Source organism: Pongo abelii, chromosome 15, assembly GCF_028885655.2.
Source record: "Pongo abelii isolate AG06213 chromosome 15, NHGRI_mPonAbe1-v2.0_pri, whole genome shotgun sequence".
Lineage (NCBI taxonomy): Eukaryota > Metazoa > Chordata > Mammalia > Primates > Hominidae > Pongo > Pongo abelii.
The window spans coordinates 88,201,373-88,222,726 of NC_072000.2; the positions used below are offsets into that span (position 1 = coordinate 88,201,373).

The following is a 21,354-nucleotide window of genomic DNA, read 5'->3' on the forward strand; positions in this document are numbered from 1 at the left end:
TTGAGAGACAGTTTAGCAGATTCTTACGAAACTAAGCATGATCTTACCATATGTATTAGCCCATTTTCACGTTGCTGATGAAAACATAACCAAGACAGAATTTATAAAGAAAGGGAGGTTTAATGGACTCACAGTTCATGTGGCTGTGGAGGCCTCACAATCATGGCAGAAGGCAAAAGGCACATCTTACATGGTGGCAGGCAAGAGAGAAATGAAAGCCAAGTGAAAGGATAAACCCCTTATAAAACCATGAGATCTCATGAGACTTATTCACTACCATGAGAACAGTATTGGGGAAATCACCCCCACGATTCAATTATCTCTCACTGGGTTCATTTCACAACACATGGAGGTTATAGAAGCTACAATTCAAGATGAGATTTGGGTGGGGACACAGCCAAACCATATCACCATAATATAGAGAAATTGTGCTCTTTGATATTTACCCAAATGGGTTGAAATCTTATGTCCATACAAAAACCTACCCAGGAATGTTCATAGCAGCTTTTTCATAATTGCTGAAACCTTAAAGTAATAAAGATGTTCTTCCATAGGTGAATGAATGTATAAACCATGGTATATCCAGACAATGGAATATTACTTACTGCTAAAATGAAATAAAATAAAATTGAAAAGATATGGAGGATACTTAAATGCACATTACTAAACGAAAGAAGGAAATCTGAAAAAGCTACATGCTGTAAGATTCCAACTATTTTTCATTCTGGAAAGGGCAAAACCATAGTGACAGTGAAAAGATCAGTGTTGTTAGGGGTTAGGAGAGAAGGAGGGATGAACAGGCAGAGCACGGAAAATTTTTAAGACAGTGAAACTATTCTGTCAGATACTACAGTGGTAGATACACATCAGTTATACACTTGTCAAAACCCATAGAATGTAGAACAGCAAGAATGATACCTAGTGTAAACTATGGACTTTGGGTGATAAAGATGTGTCAATGCAGGTTCATCAACTATAACTGACATACCACACTGGTGTTTAAATAGTGGGGGAGGCTGTAAGAGTGCGGGGAAAGAGAGTTTATGAGAACTTTCAGTACTTTCTGCTCAATTTTGCAGGGAACTAAAACTGGTTTGAAAAATAAAGTCTAATAAAAATTACATAAAATATATTATTAGTGTCTTAAAAATTATACAATCCATACACATCACTATCTTTGTCCTTCCTCCTTTAGTGGAATAATTTTATTTTAAATTAGTTCAAATCAGTGAATGTTCATTAAGTTGCATGGATTTTGTTGGACTTGATTTCTGTCATTTTGAAGCTGAGGCATATTCTCACTGTTCTATTAAATTTAACTCATTTTAAAGCAATGTTAATCCATGAACTGTAATATAATGGTAAAAGTGACAGATCCCTCTCTCTGAAAAAGCTCACAATATCATAGGAAAGACTGTAATGTACACAAGTAAGTTCCAGTATCATAGAGTTTGCACAGTAATAAAAGCTTTACTCTGTACAGTAGCTACTCCTAAATGGGCCAGTCAGGGTGAAAAAGGCTTCAGATAAATTTCAAATGTTAATATGGCAATGTCAGAGAATATCCTCTTAACAACCTCATTTCTGTATAATCTAACAGACCCAGAAGAGAAAGAGAGAACATTGTTCTCTTTCTACAAAGTAGCCAATCTGACAACACTGAAAGCTCAAACATCTGTTTTAATTTAATATATTTTTATTTACTGATACGTTTGGTAGAAGAACAGCTTAAAGAGGAAAGAAATATTTTTTCTCAAGTTAAATGGTGGGGTAGCCAAGGCTGGTTCAGAGAATCCTCAATGTTTTCAGTACCACAGGCTCCTTCTATCTTTCTTTGCATTTCAACATGCTTTATGTAGCTCCATTGATCAAGATCGGCTCTTGGTTACAACATGGAGTCCTTGTAACTTCAACCATCATATCTTCTTCCTGGGTGACAGAAAAAGAATACAGTAGAGCCAAAAAGCTTTCTTTTTAAATAAGTTGTTTGTTGAAGTGTATCATTCATGTATAAATAGTGCAAAAATTGAAGATACCACCTCGATTATTTTTTCCAAAGTGAATTCATTCATGTAATCAACACTTAACTTAAGAAACAGTACAAGGCTCGACGCGGTGGCTCACGCCTGTAATCCCAGCACTTTGGAGGGCCAAGCTGGGTGGATCACGAGGTCAGGAGATGGAGACCAGCCTGGCTAACACGATGAAACCCCGTCTCTACGAAAAATACAAAAAATTAGCCGGGCATGGTGGTGGGCGCCTGTAGTCCCAGCTACTCTGGAGGCTGAGGCAGGAGAATGGAGTAAACCCGGAAGGCGGAACTTGCAGTGAGCCGAGATGGCGCCACTGCACTCCAGCCTGGGTGACAGAGCGAGACTCCGTCTCAAAACAAACAAACAAACAAAAAAAAAAACAAAAAAAACAGAACATTGACAGAACCCAGAAGACTCTCATGACCCTTCCCAGTCACTGAATCGCTATACTGCCTTCTCAAAGTACAAATTAATTGTACCTGTTTTATAAATTTAACCAAATAAAATGGTACAGTATATGCTCATTTGTGTCTTGCCTTTTGTATGCAACATTATAATTGTGTGTTCAGTCATGTTAATTAGTAGGATGTTATTTACTTATTTGCCGATGTAAAATAGTATGTCCTTGTGTGCAGTAAAATTTTACCATTTTACTATTACTAGGCATTTAGGTAGTTTCCACTTATAGGCTATTGCAAGAAATACAGCTATGAAGATTTTTGTCCGTGTCTCTTGTATATGCCTGCAACTGGAAAACCCTGAGTCATTGGCATATGTTAATCAATTTTCTCAAGAGGTTGTATCGATTCACATTTGAACCAGCAGTAATGAGATAATTCCAGTTGCTCCACATTCTTCTTAACACTTTGTATTTTCTACCTTTTATTTGTCTTTTGGTAGAGGTGTGATAATATTCTATCATGATTTTTAACTCATATTTCCTGATGATTAAAAACACTAAGCCACAATTTTATGCTAAAGAGTAATTAAAATACTCTCTTTTATAAAGTGACATTGTATTTTTACCATTTTTCATTGTAGTATATGATTTTTCGTATTGATATGTAGGATGTTTAAAAATAAGCTGTATATGGACCAGGCACAGTGGCTCACGCCTGTAATCCCAGCACTTTGGGAGGCCCAGACGGGCAGATCACGAGGTCAGGAGATCGAGACCATCCTGGCTAACATGGTGAAACCCTGTCTCTACTAAAAATGCCAAAAAAAAAAAAAAAAAAAAAAAATTAGCCAGGCGTGGTGGCGGGTACCTGTATTCCCAGCTACTCGGGAGGCTGAGGCAGGAGAATGGCGTGAACCCAGGAGGCGGAGCTTGCAGTGAGCCTAGATCGTGCCACTGCACTCCAGCTTGGGCAACAGAGCAAGACTCCATCTCAAAAAAATAAAATAAAAAATAAATAAAAATAAATAAGCTCTATATGAGTCCTTGATGTGTTAATACATTAGATATATGTATTGCAAATGTTTCACATTATTAGTTACTTTTTATACTCGTAATTGCTTCTTTTAATAGGTAGAAATCCTTAAATCAGAATTTGTCTATTCATCATTTCTCCTTCATAGTTACTGTTAGTGCTACATAGTTACTCGTTTTATAAAATTTGTCTATCTCAAGGTCGTGAATAGAATATTCCATCATATTTTTCTGGAATCTTTATTGTTTTATAAACCATCAGAAATTAGTTTTTGTATATGATGTAATGTACAGTAAAAATGTATTTATTTCCACATAGCTATCCAATTGACCTAGCATCAATTATGGAAAATAGCATTTTTACTCACCAGACTGCAATGATACCTTTTCTATAAATCAGGTGACTCTGTATGTTCAAACTACCATTTCAATCTCTTTTCAGTTTTATCTGTATATTTATCTATTGTTACAAATATTTCATATAGTCTCAATTATTGTAACTTTACAATAAATCTGGGAGTATAAATCCTTCAGTTTTATTTTTTTTATTTGAAAATTGATGTAGCTATTCCTGGCCCTTTGGATATAAATTGTAGAATATGCTGTACAATTTCTGCCAAAAGAAAACCTGATGTGATTTTCATTTAATTTATGAATTAAATTGGGGGAAACTAACATCTTTATAATAGTGATTTATGGTTCACTATTGTGAACCATGGTTGGGAAACCACGAACATGATCTATGTTTTATTTTGTCTTTTTTAGTTTATCTAAATAATGTTATGTTTTAGTTTAAAAGACTTTTTTTTATAGATTCATTTCTGCATATTTGATGTCTAACATGTTGTTGATATATAATAACTTTTAATATTTGTTGCTACTGTAAATAAATGTAATTAATTTTCATATATTGACCTTGTACTCAGTTATATTGTTAAGTCCATGCGTTAATTCTAATACCTTGTGAACAGATACTTCAAAAAATTTTACATGCAAAATCATGTCATGTGTAAAAAATATGTTTTGCTTCTTCCCTGAAATTCCATATCTATCTGAATGTTTTCCATATGGTGAGTATATTTATCATTTAGGAATGATATAGGCCATGAGAACCATAAAGCACTTCTAACAGTGACTTAAACTTATAGAGAATTATTTTCTCACATAGTTGACAGTTTGTGCATAGCTGCTGCCATTCGCTCAGTGGTTCAAAAGTCAGACTCAGGCCATCAGTGGTACTCTAGGCCTGTTCTTAATGCTTTCAATATGGTTGAAGCAAACATATGCATCATTTAAGATATTAGAGAAGAGAATAAAGCCATCTATATACAGATCTTTATTTAAAAAATCGCCAAAATCTTAAACAAAATCCCTATGTATTATTGGCCAGAACTATGTAGCAAGAACATTCCTAGTTATCAGAAAAATATAGATGAGTAATTGTATTTTTAAGTCCCAGTGAAGAAATACATAGGGACAAAGTATTTGCAAATTACTTTTACATCAGCTAACAATTCTTGGCAGCTGATGTTTGTTTTCTGATATTTTATTTTTGTTTTGGTGAAACTTTTTGATAATGACCAGACTTTGAAAATAGCTATTAAATAACTTGCTCACTATCATACATAATTACACTACTTCTTTTAAATTAATCATGAGTTATTTTTATCATATTATGCAATGCTGGTCAGATTTTTTCCATTCCATGTTCTCCTTGTAGAGTTGTATTAAATTACAACAAGAAATGCATCACTGTGGAGAATCAGTGTAGTTGAAAGCTGAGATTCTGCAATCATGAAGAGGGCTGTATGTGAATCTTTAATCACAAATTCTTTCTGTGATATTCAACAAGTTGTTGTATCTTTCTCAGCCTCAGTTTCCACTAGGCATCCTGCTCTATATTTTACGAGATTTTTGTAGCTACCACAGGTAAAACAATCAGCATACTGCCTGGAAATGGTAAACATAAAAAATTAATAAATATTGTAAATATCATTACGATTTTTTTTATGATTTTTTATGCTTCTTTCTTTCTTTCTTTTCTATCTATTTGTTTATTTATTATTATTATACTTTAAGTTTTAGGGTACATGTGCACAATGTGCAGGTTAGTTACATATGTATACATGCGCCATGCTGGTGTGCTGCACCCATTAACTCATCATTTAGCATTAGGTATATCTCCTAATGCTATCCCTCCCCCCTCCCCCCACCCCACAACAGTCCCCAGAGTGTGATGTTCCCCTTCCTGTGTCCATGTGTTCTCATTGTTCAATTCCCATCTATGAGTGAGAACATGTGGTGTTTGGTTTTTTGTCTTGCGATAGTTTACTGAGAATGATGATTTCCAATTTCATCCATGTCCCTACAAAGGACATGAACTCATCATTTTTTATGGCTGCATAGTATTCCATGGTGTATATGTGCTACATTTTCTTAATCCAGTCTATCATTGTTGGAAATTTGGGTTGGTTCCAAGTCTTTGCTATTGTGAATAGTGCTGCAATAAACATACGTGTGCATGTGTCTTTATAGCAGCAAGATTTATAGTCCTTTGGGTATATACCCAGTAATGGGATGGCTGGGTCAAATGGTATTTCTAGTTCTAGATCCCTGAGGAATCACCACACTGACTTCCACAATGGTTGAACTAGTTTACAGTCCCACCAACAGTGTAAAAGTGTTCCTATTTCTCCACATCCTCTCCAGCACCTGTTGTTTCCTGATTTTTTAATGTATTGCCATTCTAACTGGTGTGAGATGGTATCTCATTGTGGTTTTGATTTGCATTCTCTGATGGCCAGTGATGATGAGCATTTTTTCATGTGTCTTTTAGCTGCATAAATGTCTTCTTTTGAGAAGTGTCTGTTCATATCCTTTGCCCACTTTTTGATGGGGTTGTTTTTTTCTTGTAAATTTGTTGGAGTTCATTGTAGATTCTCGATATTAGCCCTTTGTCAGATGAGTAGGTTGCGAAAATTTTCTCCCATTTTGTAGGTTGCCTGTTCACTCTGATGGTAGTTTCTTTTGCTGTGCAGAAGCTCTTTAGTTTAATTAGATCCCATTTGTCAATTTTGGCTTTTGTTGCCATTGCTTTTGGTGTTTTAGACATGAAGTCCTTGCCCATGCCTATGTCCTGAATGGTAATGCCTAGGTTTCCTTCCAGGGTTTTTATGGTTTTAGGTCTAACATTTAAGTCTTTAATCCATCTTGAATTAATTTTTGTATAGGGTGTAAGGAAGCATTCCAGTTTCAGCTTTCTACATATGGCTAGCCAGTTTGCCCAGCACCATTTATTAAATAGGGAATCCTTTCCCCATTGCTTGTTTTTCTCAGGTTTGTCAAAGATCAGATAGTTGTAGATATGCGGCATTATTTCTGAGGGCTCTGTTCTGTTCCATTGGTCTATATCTCTGTTTTGGTACCAGTACCATGCTGTTTTGGTTATTGTAGCCTCGTAGTATAGTTTGAAGTCAGGTAGTGTGATGCCTCCAGCTTTGTTCTTTTGGCTTAGGATTGACTTGGCGATGCGGGCTCTATTTTGGTTCCATATGAACTTTAAAGCAGTTTTTTCCAATTCTGAGAAGAAAGTCATTGGTAGCTTGATGGGGATGGCATTGAATCTATAAATTACCTTGGGCAGTATGGCCATTTTCACGATATTGATTCTTCCTATCCATGAGCATGGAATGTTCTTCCATTTGTTTGTATCCTCTTTTATTTCATTGAGCAGTGGTTTGTAGTTCTCCTTGAAGAGGTCCTTCACGTCCCTTGTAAGTTGGATTCCTAAGTATTTTATTCTCTTTGAAGCAATTGTGAATGGGAGTTCACTCATGATTTGGCTCTCTGTTTGTCTGTTATTGATATATAAGAATGCTTGTGATTTTTGTACATTGATTTTGTATCCTGAGACTTTGCTGAAGTTGCTTATCAGCTTAAGGTGATTTTGGGCTGAGAAAGTGGGGTTTTCTAGATATACAATCATGTCGTCTGCAAACAGGGACAATTTGACTTCCTCTTTTCCTAATTGAATATGCTTTATTTCCTTCTCCTGCCAGACTGCACTGGCCAGAACTTACAACACTATGTTGAATAGGAGTGGTGAGAGAGGGCATCCCTGTCTTGTGCCAGATTTCAAAGGGAATGCTTCCAGTTTTTTCCCATTCTGTATGATATTGGCTGTGGGTTTGTCATAGATAGCTCTTATTATTTTGAGATATGTCCCATCAATATATGAGCTAATTTATTGAGAGTTTTTAGCATGAAGGTTTGTTGAATTTTGTCAAAGGCCTTTTCTGCATCTATTGAGATAATCATGTGGTTTTTGTCTTTGGTTCTGTTTATATGCTGGATTACATTTATTGATTTGCGTATATTGAACCAGCCTTGCATCCCAGGGATGAAGCTCACTTGATCATGGTGGATACGCTTTTTGATGTGCTGCTGGATTCAGTTTGCCAGTATTTTATTGAGGATTTTTGCATCAATGTTCATCAAGGATATTAGTCTAAAATTCTCTTTTTTGGTTGTGTCTCTGCCCGGCTTTGGTATCAGGATGATGCTGGCCTCATAAAATGAGTTAGGGAGGATTCCCTCTTTTTCTATTGATTGGAATAGTTTCAGAAGGCATGGTACCAGTTCCTCCTTGTACCTCTGGTAGAATTTGGCTGTGAATCCATCTGGTCCTGGACTCTTTTTGGTTGGTAAGCTATTGATTATTGCCACAATTTCAGATCCTGTTATTGGTCTATTCAGAGATTCAAATTCTTCCTGGTTTAGTCTTGGGAGGGTGTATGCATTGAGGAATTTATCCATTTCTTCTAGATTTTCTAGTTTATTTGCGTAGAGGTGTTGGTAGTATTCTCTGATAGTAGTTTGTATTTCTGTGGGATTGGTTGTGATATCCCCTTTATCATTTTTTATTGCATCTATTTGATTCTTCTCTCTTTTTTTCTTTATTAGTCTTGCTAGTGGTCTATCAATTTTGTTGATCCTTTCAAAAAACTAGCCCCTGGATTCATTAATTTTTTGAAGGGTTTTTTGTGTCTCTATTTCCTTCAGTTCTGCTCTGATTTTAGTTATTTCTCGCCTTCTGCTAGCTTTTGAATGTGTTTGCTCTTGCTTTTCTAGTTCTTTTAATTGTGATGTTAGAGTGTCAATTTTGGATCTTTCCTGCTTTGTCTTGTGGGCATTTAGTGCTATAAATTTCCCTCTACACACTGCTTTGAATGTGTCCCAGAGATTCTGGTATGTTGTGTCTTTTTTCTCGTTGGTTTCAAAGAACCTCTTTATTTTTGCCTTCATTTTGTTATGTACTCAGTAGTCCTTCAGGAGCAGATTGTTCAGTTTCCATGTAGTTGAGTGGTTTTGAGTGAGTTTCTTAATCCTGAGTTCTAGTTTGATTGCCCTGTGGTCTGAGAGACAGTTTGTTATAGTTTCTGTTCTTTTACATTTGCTGAGGAGAGCTTTACTTCCAACTATGTGACCTATTTTGGAATAGGTGTGGTGTGGTGCTGAAAAAAATGTATATTCTGTTGATTTGGGGTGGAGAGTTCTGTAGATGTCTATTAGGTCTGCTTGGTGCAGAGCTGAGTTCAATTCCTGGGTATCCTTGTTAACTTTCTGTCTCGTTGATCTGTCTAATGTTGACAGTGGGGTGTTAAAGTCTCCCATTATTAATGTGTGGGAGTCTAAGTCTCTTTGTAGGTCACTCAGGACTTGCTTTATGAATCTGGGTGCTCCTGTATTGGGTGCATATATATTTAGGATAGTTAGCTCTTCTTGTTGAATTGATCCCTTTACCATTATGTAATGGCCTTCTTTGTCTCTTTTGATCTTTGTTGGTTTAAAGTCTGTTTTATCAGAGGCTAGGATTGCAACCCCTGCCTTTTTTTGCTTTCCATTTGCTTGGTAGATCTTCCTCCATCCTTTTATTTTGAGCCTATGTGTGTCTCTGCACGTGAGACAAGTTTCCTGAATACAGCACACTGATGAGTCTTGACTCTTTATCCAATTTGCCAGTCTGCGTCTTTTAATTGGAGGATTTAGTCCATTTACATTTAAAGTTAATATTGTTATGTGTGAATTTGATCCTGTCATTATGATGTGAGCTGGTTATTTTGCTCGTTAGTTGATGCAGTTTTTTCCTAGTCTCAATGGTCTTTACATTTTGGCATGATTTTGCAGTGGCTGGAACCAGTTGTTCCTTTCAATGTTTAGTGCTTCCTTCAGGAGCTCTTTTAGGGCAGGCCTGGTGGTGACAAAATCTCTCAGCATTTGCTTGTCTGTAAAGTATTTTATTTCTCCTTCACTTATGAAGCTTAGTTTGGCTGGATATGAAATTCTGGGTTGAAAATTCTTTTCTTTAAGAATGTTGAATATTGGCCCCCACTCTCTTCTGGCTTGTAGAGTTTCTGCCGAGAGGTCCGCTGTTAATCTGATGGGCTTCCCTTTGTAGGTAACCTGACCTTTCTCTCTGGCTGCCCTTCACATTTTTTCCTTCATTTCAACTTTGGTGAATCTGACAATTATGTGTCTTGGAGTTGCTCTTCCTGAGGAGTATCTTTGTGGAGTTCTCTGTATTTCCTGAATCTGAACGTTGGCCTGCCTTGCTAGCTTGGGGAAGTTCTCCTGGATGATATCCTGCAGAGTGTTTTCCAACGTGGTTCCATTCTCCCCGTCACTTTCAGGTACACCAATCAGATGCAGATTTGGTCTTTTCACATAGTCCCATATCTCTTGGAGGCTTTGTTCGTTTCTTTTTATTCTTTTTTCTCTAAACTTCTCGCTTCATTTCATTCATTTCATCTTCCATCACTGATACCCTTTCTTCTAGTTGATTGCATCAGCTCCTGAGGCTTCTGCATTCTTCACGTAGTTCTCGAGCCTTGGCTTTCAGCTCCATCAGCTCCTTTAAGCACTTCTCTGTATTGGTTATTCTAGTTATACATTCATCTAAATTTTTCTCAAAGTTTTCAACTTCATTGCCTTTGGTTTGAATTTCCTCCTGTAGCTCGGAGTAGTTTGATCGTCTGAAGCCTTCTTCTCTCAACTCATCAAAGTCATTATCTGTCTAGCTTTGTTCCATTGCTGGTGAAGAACTGCGTTATTTTATAACAATTGCATTAGGCCTTCAGAAAAATTATAATTTTTCTGAAATAAGGCACTGCATAAAAAATACAAAGAAAAATAGTAAAAACAAGTCACTGACCAAAGGAAAATAAAATACTAACAATAAACAATTATATCTTTTCTATAATTTTAAATAAGCAAATATTTAAGGCATTTAAGTGGCATAACTGGAGAGTCAGAATGTTGGCTGAAAGTCAAAGCAAAGCAATCAACAAAGTCATGTGAATTTCTATCCATTTGGCTACATCTTTCTCTCTCTGTCTCTCTCCCTTTTAGTTCTTTCGATATAACTGTAACACAAATTTAGGTAAAGTAGCAATGAGGGGGTATGAGAATCTGATTAAAGCTATGCACACTCATTCCATAAAAGTATATACATATGTATAAACACATTTTGGTGTGTAATTTTAGAGATTTTGATATGTGTACACCCACATACACACACATACACACACACACAGACTTTGGTGTGTAATTTTGAAGATTTTTTCTATCTTGTGGAACCTAGAGGTGCCATGGATGGCAGAATAAAGCCTGTGAGTTGAATACATCCTCTTTTAGGCCATGTTCTTACCTCTAGAAAAAAAAAAATGTGCCACTGCTATTTCTGTCCATTGGCATTGTTTACTAACTGAAATGAAACAAATAATCTGAAGCCTGTGACAAAGCACACAAATATAAAAGCATTTCATAGGTAATCAGTGAAAAGGATCATCGTTCCAACGAATCTGAAAACCTAATTCTTCTGACATTTTACGCATGGCATTTATTTTCTCTCCTCACTACTCACTCATATTCTAGCTTCCTGTACCAAACTATTGACAGAAAGGAGAAAATATCCCTTTCCTAGAAATTATATTTTTGTGTGACTATCCTCTATAATTCCCTCCCTGTCTGTAAACTGTACATTCTAGGCCATGAAATATTCAACAAACACCATTGTGATTCCTCTTCTTCTAGACACCTCTATTTTACAAAACAGATTGTTTACAACTGTCCTCCCCTTCTGGCTAATGGGCACCCTGGGGAAATGTTGTTGGCTTTGAGACTCACCACATATTTCCAACAAATAACAATCCTAAAGCCAATAAATCTGATAGCAGCAAATATTATTCAGTGATCTCTGAATGGAATAGGCTCATATTTCTCTTCCCCTTGGGGTATGAAGGAAAAGGACATATTGGGAAGTGTGAACTGCAGCCACATATAAGCAAATGATTTCAAAAAGTAGTGGAGCATTTCATGTTCTTTGGAGTCAAATGGGAGTTCTAACCTGTCAAGCTTAGTTGCAGTGGTAACAGGTTTCTCTTTGGGGACCACAATATACATTCATTTGCTTCCCATTTGCTTTGCTGATACAGCAGCCATACCCTGGCAGGTGCTGCCGGGGACTGCCAGAGGGATGAAAGCGGATATAAATTACACCACTCTATTGGGTTCTCAGACCAATAGCAAGAATTAATGTTGTCCCATGAAGATCAAAGTGCTTCCTAGGAACCTGGGGAAACCAATACATCACTGATGTGCCGGCTAGGATTCTGTTTGAAAACAAAGCTTAGTGAGTAGCAAGATGAGAAAAGGTAGGGAAGAAAACTTCTAATAAAAAAATCAGAAGTGTTCTGGATACTTGGGTTTAAGTATTTTAACCATGCTGCTCTTTTCATATTAAGATAGATGTATATTCAGTTCACTGTCATTTAAAAAAAAATTAAACATGTATTTACTGTGCACCTACTGTGTGCCATACACCAGGGAAAACATACACAAAACATAGTTTCTGACATCTAAAGCTTAGAATCTAATGTGGGAAAAAAGGAGTAAATAATTATTCCCAAAAATGATATATTTGGTGATAGGTTAAACACAGAATGCTGTGAAAGCAACAAGAGTGGCACTTATCACAACCTCAGGGAAGTTGACAGAGGAGACCTAGACCCAGGACAGGTGGCTGCTAAGTCAAATTCTAGAGGATGTGCAGACAGAAGCCAGAAAAATTATGAGGAGATGAGAGGGATGATGTAAACTTACAAAATCTATTATTTTGTTCAAGTTGGCAGAGTACACAAAATAATTGTGTGGTAAAGGAAAAATAGAAAAAAGAGGATCACCCAAGAATGCCCTAATTGTGGTATAAAGTCTAAAATAAAGACCCAGTATATGTGTTCTTTAATATCTGGGGAAAACCAAGATGAACTCAAATGTCCTAGCCCAAGTGCATCTCGCCATTGTGGTCTCATGGAAAAGGTATCATAGCCATACCTCCTTCTTTATCATGGAGACCAAGAACAGTGCCTGCTTACATCTGTGTAGAAGATTTCAGTTTCTTACCAGCCCACAGAACCATTCAAACAAGCCAATCACATCTTCCTATGGGAACCAAGGTTTACCCTACCCTCCTAATACTATAAAGCCTAACTCCCACAGCCCCTGCTTATTCACCTATTTCCCAAGGGAAATCCATTTGTGGTCCTGCATAGCACGGTGTCATCATCCCCCAAGATGTGAGTGTATGTCACTAATAAGCTGCCATGGACCTCATCTGTCCAGTGTTGGGTGTAGTGTACTCAACCATCTTCATAACTCTAGGGCAGGAATTCCTCTTCCACCAATGGGGTGAAGAGGATATTAATAAACACTACCTCAGGCAACAAGTTGTTATTATTTCCATTGTTGTACAAGAGAATGTTCAAGGACAAATAGGTTTATTGTTTGTTTATTTGTTTGGTGAGAGTGAAGGTGGGGGTTGATGAGGAAAGTAGGAATTTAGTTTAAGCACATAGCAGTGGTTAAGCTTGTAGAAAATAAAAAGTGGATGCAATTTGCTTATATGAATGTGGGAGAAGAGAGAAAAAGAAGGGAGCACACAGATGCACATGAAAACATTTGCAGGTTGTTTGGTGGGAAATGAAGAAAGTTCCTGTATAGCAACTTCTACTTTCTACTTGAGGTTTAGAACAAGGGATCTGATATGGTTTGGCTGTGTCCCCACCCAAATCTCATATTGAAATGTAGCTCCCATAATCTCCACATTTCATGGGAGGGTCCCGGTGGGATGTAACTGAGTCATGGGGATGGGCCTTTCCCATGCTGTTCTTGTGATAGTGAGTCTCACAAGATCTGAATGCTTTACAAAGGGGAGTTCCCCTGCACATGCTCCCTTGCCTGCCTCTATATAAGACGTGACTTTGCTCCTCATTCGCCTTCCACCATGATTGTGAGGCCCCCTAGCCATGTGGAACTGTGAGTCAATTAAACCTTTTTCATTTATAAGTTATCCAGTCTCAGGTATGTTTTTATTAGCAGCATGAGAATAGACTAATACAGGATCCCTGAGAATGATGGAGGGTCTAGTTAGATAGGAGATCTGGGGAACATGGAGCAAGTTGAAAACAGCTAAATAACTATGGTGAAGAATAAAACGGTGCATCTCGTAGGGCAGCTGAGTTGCCATCACCAAAATATTTTATTCTTTTTGATTTAAAATGGACATAGCTTACTCACACTGTGTATAAAGTCACAATCCTAGCTTCAGAATCTTTGTAGGATAAATCAGAAAGATGCTAAGGAACTTGATTAAAATAGCTCAGACCAAGACTTTTGGAATTGTGTATGCTAATACATATGTGTCTATATGCTGACGTTTATATTGCTCTGATGTATAGCAGTTTATTGTTAATTTGTAAAAGATTCTTGATTTAAATGCTTTGTGGGTGTATACTATCTTGTATGATATGGTTAGGCTTTGTGTCCCCACCCAAAGGGACAAATCTCATCTTGAATTGTAATTCCCAGGTGTTGAGGGAGGAACCTGGTAGAAGGTGATTGGATCATGGGGGAAGTTTCTCCCATGCTGTTCTCACAGGTGAGTGAGTTCTCAGGAGATCTGATTGTTTTACGTGTTTGGCAAGTTCCTCCTTCCCTCACTCTTCTCTCTCCTGTCACCAAGTGAAGAAGGTCCTTGCTTCCCCTTCACCTTCCACCATGAGTATAAGTTTCCCGAGACCTCCCAGCCATGTGGAACTGAGTCAAACCTCCTTCCTTCATAAATTACCCAGTCTTGGGTATTTCTTTATAGCAGTGTGAAAATGGACTAATACATTGTTTTTTTCTAAAGGCAATCCCTTGAAAAAAAAATGCTTGGAGATAAGAATTGAGTATCAGAAGAATAAGGAAAAAGAAGGAAATAGGTGCTTTCCTGAAATGTAGAAAGTGTCTATTAAAAAATAAGATGAGAAATGGTAAGATTAATAATGGTAAAAAGCCTTGATATGGAGAAAAAAATGTTAAATGTGATGTAAAGCAAAGAGATATGCTTCATGATTTTAAGTGTTTTCTCTTAAAGTTTTTCTTTGTTGCTGTGGAAAGAAAAGTTGCTTTTTATGTTCATTTATAATGATATCCCACTTATCTGCACGTAACCGAAAGGTTAAAGACACACTTCCAATTTAAATACAAAGGAACAACCAAACAAAAACAAACCTAAAACCTAAGCGAACTGGCAAGAAAAATAACAATAAAACTGATTCAAAAAAATCCTGAACATTATGTGTCAGGTGCTGTGGGCTGAATTGTGTTTCCCCTAAAAGAAGCTGTGTATGTTGAAGACCTAAACTCTCAGACCTGTGAATGTGATCTTATTTGCAAATAGGGCTTTTTCAGATACTGTCAAGGTAAGATGAGTTCATATTGTATTAGAATAAGACCTTTTCCATGATTTGAACTCTAAAAACAGAAAGAAAATTTAGACACAGAAAAAACATAGAGAAAATACCACGTGACAGTAGAGGTAGAGATTTGGGTGATATGTCTGCAAGAATTTTTGGCATCTACCAGACGCTAAGAAGAGGGAAGGAGAAATGCTTCCCTTGAGCCTTCAGAGAGTACAGCCCTGAGACTCCTTGGTTTCCAAATGCTATCCCAGAGAACTGTGAGAGGATACATTTTTTTTGTTTTAAGCCAACCAGTTATAACAGCCCTAGGAAACCAGTGCATTGGTGAAACATTCAAAAAGGCTTTCAGAAAGCCCAGCAGTGACATGAGACAAGCCTCTTTTCTGAGTTGCTTATTTGTTAAACCAGATGCTCTTGCTTTCTGAATCATTCTATTTTTGCTGAGGTTTTCATCACCAAAGACCTCACCATTCCTTTTTGTTTTAGAAATGCCTCACTTCCAAATTCTATAATCAGAGCACTCCAGGATTAGGCCAGCATACAAATCATTTCTACAGATTCAGAAATGTGTGTGTGTCTAGACTTAAAAGGGCCTTTGCAAAGAATGAGCTCAGGTCCTCAGAAAACTTTTCCATCCAAACAATTTACTCAGCTTCAATTCAACACATCTCAGTTTGTAGGTTTTCTGCATTCCTTCCCCGTTGTTTCACATTTCTGTATAGTGTCTACACAGGAAAAAGGGAAAATTGACAGAAAAAAATGGAGAAAGGAAGAAAGAGAGGAATAGGGAAGGTGGGAGAAAGGAAAGGGAGAAGAATTTTCTTCAAAAAATTAATGGACAGCTTTGGCTGAAATCAAATGCTTGTTTTGATCAATTTATATCAGTAAAACCACAATAGCTGTCGTTATAGAACTAGAAGATGATGGAGAATAAATGTGGGGTGTGAGGCAAATAACATTTTAACTTCTTATGTACCACAGTACATCTTTTTTTTAAAAAAATTGCTGTTAATAAGACATAAAATGACAATGAAAGAGCTACTTTCAATGCAGGTATCCTTTGAGGTTCTGAGCAGTAGTTTAGCAAGAATATTACAACCTCAAAGTATTTCCTTGAATTCAAAAGCATGAGTTCAAATATTTAAAATACCCCACTCCATTTTATTCACATAAGGTCCTGGCTGTGTATAACCCATGAATTCAATTCTATCAACCCAAACCTGGAAAATGCTATTGAGAGATGAACAATAAAGTAATGAAAAGTGCCCAAGTCTTTCAACAGATGAATGCTGCAAAATACAACATTCGATGAGTATCTATTACATTATTACACCCTGGATTAATAAGAATGTGTGCCCTCTGCAAGAAGATGAGATGTAAAAGAGATTTTGAAAATCTCCCATTTTATGCAGAGATCTCCTCATATTATTTGTGTTCTTATTCATGTTTCTTCTCTCCTTTCACTCAATCAAGCTTCCTAAGGCCTAATCTTCAGGCAAAACCAACTTTATTTTAATGACATGATAATTTTTAAATGACATATCCTAAATTCCTAAGGATGCAACATTTCCCCAAGAATGCAGGTGGATTATTCTGTTGTCACTTTAGTTTGGATGAATATCTAGAGGATCCATATATCACTGACCATAATTGCAAGCTAAATTGTTGATACAAAGCTAAAACTTCTTTGAAACATTAGGCCAAATTTAATCTAGTTCTTCCTACTCAGCTCCTTGACCCCTACTGGGAGATATGTCTGCTTTGTAAAATGAGCCTAAATTTATGAATCATCCACTTGACACTTAATCATGTAAATTAATGACACTTGATAAATATGCCTTTTGCAATTGAAATGATGACTAAACTGTGTGTTTTGTTAACTGCACCATTTATAGCTCACTGATTTTGGATTGGATAGAACACAAGTTTATTTGTACTATAAATGTTTTCAATGCCATTTCTCTGTCTTTGAGTTTAAAATAACTTTACCTATCCAGGGGACTTCTTTATTGAACACTTTTTAAAACCCTCATCAAATATCATCTCTTACCAAATTTTAATACAGTTTATGTTTACTGCTCAGTGAAGACACAGCCAGATAAATTAGAACAAGAAGTCCTTCAACTACATCCAGCTTCTGATTAGTTGGATATCACTCCAATTTGTCTCCCTAGAGAATAAGCAACACAATAATAGCTGAAACACCACTCTAGGAAACTGATACACTATTTATCTACCCTCCTGTTAAATAGCTGTTATTTCCTTGGAGTCAACTTTAACCAATCTACTCTGACATCTGCTCCCTGGTTATATCCTAACACCTACATCATCCCCTCTCCGTCATCAAATTGCTTAGGCTCCAGGTTGATAGGATTTCCTTCCGCCCCACTCCTCTCATTATCCTGAGATTTTTCCATCCCTGATGATAACACATACAGCTGCCTAGCCTCACCTCTTCCATAGGAGTCTTAACCAATGGCCTGCACTTCTAATCTTTTCCAATCCTTTCCCCATAGTGGCTATTGGCTTCTCCATCTCTAAAATCTTAACTTTGTTCTTTGACTACAATCACTAATATTCCACTTCATCACTCACATTAATTTTTTTGATATCAATAATTCTGGTACTTTATTTGACCACATTCTGATTGGTATCACCCTTTTTCTCACTGGGACAATAATTTACTGTTAGATAGCCTTGTCTAACATTTAATCATCTGAATCTTTTACCAACTCCACCAAATTCTGAATTTCATTGATTCTCTCTTTCTCAAAATTTCTGATCTTCAAGAGATCCTAAAATTTAACTTTCTTTCTCTCTCATATGGAAAACCAGTTGAGAAAAAAGTATACTTTTGTATGGATTGGCATCAAAGAACAAGTTTCTTTTCTGTCTGGGTCTTCACTGTCATCTGTCAATAGCTTTACGTGGTCCTGGTCAACACTTCCAGTCTTCTAAGAAGGTAGATTTTTATCAAAGTCTTCAGAACTTTTACTGTAAAACCTGGTACATTAATAAGAAATTTATCTGTGAGAAGTTATGAAGACATCATGTGTATATACCCTCAGTTTCCTGTCCTTACACCTACATTCTCATCTGCAATCACCTTAATATTCTCTTTCTCTAAGATCTTGATAGGAACCACTACCATCTGTTTTCCTTTATCACCTTCTTCTTTTTGTTTGATTTTTTCTGACCATATCCTTTCCTTTGGCCTCTTCTTTTTGTTTGACTTTTCTTTCTGATCACAATAGCATGTTCCTATCCCTTGAATAAAAGTAGGAAATCATCATTGAATACCATGCATTCCTATGTGGACTACTACTTATCTTTAAAATGAAGATTCTTAAAAATTTAAGTCACTCTTGGTTTCAGTACTTCTTGGACTTTATCCTCTCCAAAGCCCTGTTGGAATATGCTTTTTTGTCATCCCTACCACTTCCTGGAAAGCAATAATGTGTCAGTCACAAGTGGTTTTAAAGCTCCCAAAACTGACAGATTCATGTGACACTTCTATATTCTTTGACATAATTGACATTCTATGTCTCCTCAACATTCTCTTTGATCTTCAACAGGAGGCTTTTTTGAGTTTGCTTCTGTGTTAACAACTATTACCTTTTATATGTTTGTAGGATGTTCTGTTTCTAATCCCCAACTTCATGTGGTTGACTTTAGGTTCTGAACAAGGTTCTGTTGTCTATGCATATGCACGTTAATCCCCTTAGACACTTTGAATGACTTCTGACAAACATCTCACCTTTGCTCCAGATCCTTATATCCAACTACCCACTGCATGTCTTTGCTTGGGGATGTACACCTCAGTCAAAACTTTACGATCTCCCTAAATTATTTGCACCTTCCACTCCACCACATTGAAAAAAACAAAAGGCAAACAAACAAAAAAACTTCCACCATCTATATTCCATATGAAAGTGTTTGATGTAATCACATAACTGCAATGTTAACCTTGGTGGTAGTATCCTAAGAAAGATCCACCTCTATGGTGGCAGAAAGAAGTAACTGAAAGAAGTGGTTGGAAACATGCCACCTCCTATCCATTTGCAGTATGAGAAGAAGGCATGGCGTTCCTCTTTTCTCTATTGCTAATTGTCTTAGCTGCAATTTTCTATCGTTTGTGGCACAGAGGTTTAGGAATATTATTTTAATAGGGAGAATATTCCCAAGAAGTAGGTATAAGGTACAAGGGAATAGATGAAGAGATAGCTCATGCTAGAATGTTATCAACAGTCAAGTTTCTTCAAGTATGATTGATCAATCAGTTCTTTGCTAACTCCTAGAAAAAAAGTCTCAGGACTTTTGTGGGGTTGGTGGAGAGAGGAATATAAAGATTCCCCTCTAGTATTGGTATTTACAATTGGCTAAAGATTCTTCAATCAAGGAATTAACTACCCTGCTTTTGAGCATTTTCCATAGTAAAAGTGGCCATGAGAATGAGGGATCTGAAGTTATGTTAATACAAAACCCTTGTGCTGGTAGTCAGGGCCTCGCTGCAGGCAAGAAGCAAGTTTCTGTCAGATTAATCTTGTTAGAAATCAATCAGACCCAACACAGAACTAGAATAAGATGGTAAGGCTAAAGCAGGTGAAGTGTTGCTTAAGTTGTCTGCATCAGCCATCCTTACTCAACTTGCTAATCATAATTTCATCCTGCTCTTGTTATAGCACACAAAAAGAAGAGGGAAGAGAGCAGTGGTGATCCTTCTTGACTCTAAGGTTGTAGTGACTTAGCCTTTGGACTCTGGAGCCAGCAGTTATTAGAAAACTTACAAGTCTTAGTGTAAATACTACAGACACTAAAAGGATGAAAAAATATATATTATTGATGATTTGATGCCAATTAAAATTCAATTATCGAGATAAAATAGACAATGCTTGGAATACTCATATTACTAGAATGGACAAAGAAGAAATAGGAAGTCTGAAAATCCCTTTATGTGTCAAAGAAATTCAATTCTACAATACCCACAACTGAAAGTTCTTGGCCTAGACAGATGCACTGTAGAGTTCTCCTAAACATTTTAAGGAAGAAATAATGTCAACATTAAACAAACTATTTCCCAATATGAGCATGTACAGTAGATGTAAATTTCCCTCAAAGGGTTTGCTATGGACTGAATGTTAGTGTAACCACAAACTTCATATGTTGAAATTGAATTTCCAATGTGCAGTATTTAGAAATGGGGCCTTTAAGAGGTAATTAAGTCTGAGAGCTCCACCTTCATGAATGAGATTAGTGCTCTTAGAAGAAGAGACCAGAAAGCTAGCTTGTTCTCTTTCTGCCTTTCGAGAATACAAGAAGTCAGCAGTCTTCAATACAGAAGGTCCTCACTAGAACCTGCCAATACTGGTGGGTTCCCCTTATAATTCCAGCCTTCAGAACTGTAAGAAATAAACTTCTATTGTTTATAAGCCACCCAGTCTGTGGTGTTTTGTTATAGCAGCCTGGAATAGCCAAGATGGATTGCTTTATACATGATAATTTTTTGTATGTTTTATTTTAATATTAATTGTGTTTAAAATGTTTTTTAATTTCTCTTATGATTTATTCTTTGATGTGTGGGTTATTTAGACGCATAATTTTCAAATATTTTGAGGATGTTCCAGATACCAGTTTTTTAATTTTCTTTTCCTAATCTAGTTCTTATGGTAAAAAACACATAATCTTTATTATTTAATTATTTTGAAGTATATCAACTAGATTTATCAACCAGATCATCAACTAGTTTATCAACTAGTTAAAGTAAAAAGAAAAAATAAGACATAAAGTACAAACAGCTTAAGAAAAGTAGAATGACTATATCAACATACAGCATAATAGAGTTCAAGATAAGGAGTCTTACTGGAAATAGAGAAGAACATTTCATAATGACAAATGGCCAATTCAATGGGAAAATGTAACAGTCTTAAACTTATATGTGCCAATAACAGAGCCTCAAATACAAAAAGCAAAAACAGCAGAACTAAAGGGAGAAATGGATATATCCAGAATTATATTTGAAATTTTAATCTTTCTCAGTATTTGATAGAACAAGTTAAAAAATCAGAAAAGAAAGGAAAATCAATGTTGT

The 21,354-nt window shown here is 36.5% G+C and overlaps 1 long non-coding RNA gene across 2 annotated transcripts; it reads right to left on the reverse strand.

The window, feature by feature from the left end:
* Window positions 1–1,676: 1,676 nt before the first annotated feature.
* Window positions 1,677–18,736, reverse strand: LOC134759975 (uncharacterized). 2 transcript variants are annotated; one of them, XR_010136878.1, is made up of 3 exons: window positions 18,373–18,736; window positions 17,343–17,436; window positions 1,677–1,929 (listed from the first exon to the last, which is right to left on the reverse strand). It is a non-coding gene; the product is annotated as an uncharacterized LOC134759975 (long non-coding RNA). The 2 variants fall into 2 exon arrangements; XR_010136879.1 differs by lacking the exon at window positions 1,677–1,929 and adding an exon at window positions 5,107–5,415.
* Window positions 18,737–21,354: the final 2,618 nt, after the last annotated feature.